This window comes from Bos taurus, chromosome 21 (assembly GCF_002263795.3).
Source record: "Bos taurus isolate L1 Dominette 01449 registration number 42190680 breed Hereford chromosome 21, ARS-UCD2.0, whole genome shotgun sequence".
Classification (NCBI taxonomy): Eukaryota; Metazoa; Chordata; class Mammalia; order Artiodactyla; family Bovidae; genus Bos; species Bos taurus.
The window spans coordinates 46,814,232-46,818,744 of NC_037348.1; the positions used below are offsets into that span (position 1 = coordinate 46,814,232).

General features: G+C 43.3%; 1 pseudogene; it reads left to right on the forward strand.

The window, feature by feature from the left end:
• The first annotated feature begins 1,650 nt into the window (after positions 1–1,650).
• LOC104975406 (PITH domain-containing protein 1-like) lies at positions 1,651–2,406 on the forward strand (annotated as a pseudogene).
• Positions 2,407–4,513: the final 2,107 nt, after the last annotated feature.

Here is a 4,513-nt window from a genome sequence, read left to right on the forward strand (position 1 = left end):
GGCACTCAGCCTTCTTCACAGTCCAACTCTCACATCCATACATGACCACAGGAAAAACCATAGCCTTGACTATACGAACCTTTGTTGGCAAAGTAATGTCTCTGCTTTTGAGTATGCTATCTAGGTTGGTCATAACTTTCCTTCCAAGGAGTAAGCGTCTTTTAATTTCATGGCTGCAGTCACCATCTGCAGTGATTTTGGAGTCCCCCAAAAATAAAGTCTGACACTGTTTCCCCATCTATTTCCCAGGAAGTGGTGGGACCAGATGCCATGATCTTCGTTTTCTAAATGTTGAGCTTTAAGCCAACTTTTTCACTCTCCACTTTCACTTTCATCAAGAGGCTTTTGAGTTCCTATTCACTTTCTGCCATAAGGGTGGTGTCATCAGCATATCTGAGGTTATTGAGATTTCTCCCGGCAATCTTGATTCCAGCTTGTGCTTCTTCCAGTCCAGCGTTTCTTATGAGGTACCCTGCATAGAAGTTAAATAAACAGGGTGACAATATACAGCCTTGAAGAACTCCTTTTCCTATTTGGAACCAGTCTGTTGTTCCATGTCCAGGTCTAACTGTTGCTTCCTGACCTGCATACAAATTTCTCAAGAGGCATATCAGGTAGTCTGGTATTCCCATCTCTTTCAGAATTTTCCACAGTTGATTGTGATCCACACAGTCAAAGGCTTTGGCATAGTCAATAAAGCAGAAGTAGATGTTTTTCTGGAACTCTCTTGCTTTTTCAATGATCCAGCAGATGTTGGCAATTTGATCTCTGGTTCCTCTGCCTTTTCTAAAACCAGCTTGAACATCTGGAAGTTCACGGTTCACATATTGCTGAAGCCTGGCTTGGAGAATTTTGAGCATTCCTTTACTAGGGTGTGAGAAAAGTGCAATTGTGCGGTAGTTTGAGCATTCTTTGGCATTGCCTTTCTTTGGGATTGGAATGAAAACTGACCTTTTCCAGTCCTGTGGCCACTGCTGACTTTTCCAAATTTGCTGGCATATTGAGTGCAACACTTTCACAGCATCATCTTTCAGGATTTGGAATAGCTCAACTGGAATTCCATCAGCTCCACTAGCTTTGTTCATAGTGATGCTTTCTAAGGCCTACTTGACTTCACATTCCAGGATGTCTGGCTCTAGGCCAGTGATCACACCATCGTGATTATCTGGGTCGTGAAGATCTTTTTTGTACAGTTCTTCTGTGTATTCTTGCCATCTCGTCTTAATATCTTCTGCTTCTGTTAGGTCCATACCATTTCTGTCCTTTATCGAGCTCATCTTTGCATGAAATGTTCCTTTGGCATCTCTGATTTTCTTGATGAGATCCCTAGTCTTTCCCATTCTGTTGTTTTCCTCTATTTCTTTGCATTGATCGCTGAAGAAGGCTTTCTTATCTCTTCTTGCTATTCTTTGGAACTCTGAATTCAGATGCTTATATCTTTCCTTTTCTCCTTTGCTTTTCATTTCTCTCCTTTTCACAGCTATTTGTAAGGCCTCCCCAGACAGCCATTTTGCTTTTTTGCATTTCTTTTTTATGGGAATGGTCTTAATAGGTTAAAAAAATTAAAATTAGGTCAGAGCAAAAAGCGAGTGGTGGGGAGCAGCAGTGGCAGCAGCAGGGCCAAGGGGACACATGGGCAGTGGCGTCACCATGTCGCACTGCCACAGCCACGGCGGGGCTGGGTGCCGCTGCTCCGCCAAATGGGAGGTGCCAAATGGGAGGAGCCACCAGAGCAGCGTGGCCTAGCCTATGGCCTGCACCTGTGCATCGACCTGGAGCGGCTGCAGGGCCTCAATGATAACTGCGAGGTCAGCGGCCTCCTCGCCCTCAAGCCACAGGAGGAGTGGACATACGGCTCCAAGTTTGTTGAAAATGATGCAGATGAACAGCTTCTGTTTAATATTCCATTTACAGGCAATGTCAAGCTTAAAGGCATCTGAGATGAGACTGTATAAGAACATTCCACAGATGTCCTTTGATGATACAGACAGGGAGCTAGATCAGACCTTTAGTCTGAACCCAGACCTTACAGGGGAATTAAAGTATGCTACCAAAATGTCTCGTTTTCCAAATGTCTATCCTCTCTCAACTCATATTTCAAAAAAACTCTGGAGCCGATACCACAAAGGTCTTTTATATTGGCCCGAGAGGAGAATGGACTGAGCTTCGCTGACATGAGGTGACCATCTGCGATTATGAAGCATCAGTCAATCCAGCCGACCACAGGGTCTATCAGGTTACCCCACAGACACTCTTTATTTCCTAAGGGCTGGCCAAGACTCCCATAGAGGCGTTGTGTCGGTGAAAAGTATGACATCCTGCTGGGAAGGACAAAGAGAGATGGGGCTCCAAAGAGTTGGCTGCCACAGCCTCTTTCAAGCTTTGTCTTTGGGGCTTGCTGCAGAAACCTGGCCTATGGAAGACACCGCACCCCCACGAAGGGTTGTGTGGGTGCCAAGGGACAATTGTGGTTCTCTGGGTCTTGGGCTGGTCAGTATCTGGAGGCCATGGATAATGCCTGCCTTCCCAGATAACGCCTGACATCCCCAGTGTCTTGTTGCTTTGTGGCAGGATTATCGTGTGACTTGTTTTTAAAATGGAAACTATTCCTGGGCTGCAGTAAACTTTCTGAAGCCTCAGCATTGTGTTTGCCTTACCCATCAGGAGAGTCTCCAACTAGAAATACGTGTCCCTGCTTGCTCCTTCTCCCTGTCATCTTTCAGCATTCTTGTCAAATTGCCCAGCTTGGAGTTGTCTGTCATGCACCAATGTCCCATGTTACAGTTTGAAGAGCAGGAATCTCCTGATGTTGGTTTATAGCTTGAGAGGGTCTTTTTTCCCTCTTGCCCAGGGAAGCAGTCTGAGGAGAGCATGGGCATTGTTTCTGTGTTTGTGGGTATCCTGGTTGGGGTAAGATGGGGCTTTGATATGCTTCTCTTTGGGACATCCTTAATGTTTATCAGCTTCTAACCAGTGTTGTAAGCCCATTGGCAGAATTTGGAGATCTCAGTTCTTCTGTTCGTGGCTTTGTATTCACTGTGACTAATAAGCTTCCTAATAAATCCTTGCCAGACTTAAAAAAAATTAAAATTATAAAAAAGAGAAAAGAAAAAAAAAAGGAAGAAGAAAGAAAAAAGGAAAACTCCACAGAACTGCAAAAGCCCAAGAGGTAGAGGTAGAGGTTTATAGCAAAATAAAAAATGTGACTTAATATATATATATATATATATATATATACACACACACACACACATGTACACCCATAAGCAAAATAAAAACAGTCCAACAAAAATAAAGTACAACAGATTGACCTGGCAAACAAAGGAAACTAACAATCATATCTGCTAGTTAAGAACAAAACTAACTAAAGCACAAACTGGAAAACACAACTAAAGCAAGGTGCCAATTGGGGAATAAAGCTATGAAAATAAAACTAACAAATATGTTGAGTGGCAAGGAAAGAAAGAAAAGAAAAAAAGAATAGATACGCAAAGTTAAATAGAGGTAGATAAAGATTTACATACATTAAAGACTAACTTGAAGGGGAAAAGAACAGTAGGAAAAGCAAACAAAGGAATAAATGTATAAAAAACAATAACAGGTTTAAAAAACTAAAAATTAAAACCAGAGAATTTTTTTTTTTAAAAAAAAGGAAAACTCCGAAGAAATGCAAAAAGCCCAATGGAGAAGCAGAGATTTAAAACAACAATAAAAAATGTGACTGAGGAGAAAAAAAAAACTCAAAAGCTTAATTAGATTTCATAGTGCCAATAAAATCGACAACTACAACAGAGAGGGGAAAAAAATGACCAAAAAGAAAAAAGAAAGAAAATCCAAAAGAATCTACAGAACAAATCAAACCATAAGAATAATAAATGTTTTTCTTGAGTCACAACTGTCAAAGTGCTTTGGGAGTTGCAGTCCACCTCACCTGCCTAGGATGCCCTCGAACACTGTGCTGATCTCTGGACCTGCTGTGGCGGCAGCTCAGATTCTAATCTGGTCTTGCTCCTGGGTGTTCTTGCCTCCATTGTCCACAGCTCTCAGAACTAGTGCATTTTCTTTTTTGGGAGCTCTCAATGACCTTCTATGTATTCCATAGACACAGAGTCTGCCTAGTTGATCTTGTAGATTTAATCTGCAGCTTGTACAGCTGGTGGGAAGGTTTGGGGTCTTCTTCCTTAGTCACACTGCCCCTGGGTTTCAATTGTGGTTTTATTCCCACCTCTGCACATGGGTCGTCCACTGGGGTTTGCTCCTGAGGCTGCCCTGGAGGACTTGGGTTTGCCCCTGTGAGGGCCACGTGTGGAGGTGGTGCAGGTGCTTGGGTCCCAGGGGTTCTCGCAGCACCAGGTACTCAGGGGAGTTGGCAGCTAGGGCAGCAGGAAATATAGTGCTCTAGAAGGCTATGGCAACCAGCATTGGCCAATATGCTCCAGTATTCTAGCCTGGAGAACCCCCTTTCCTGCCAGAGAAGCCTGGTAGGCCACAGTCTACAGGGTCGCAAAGAGTC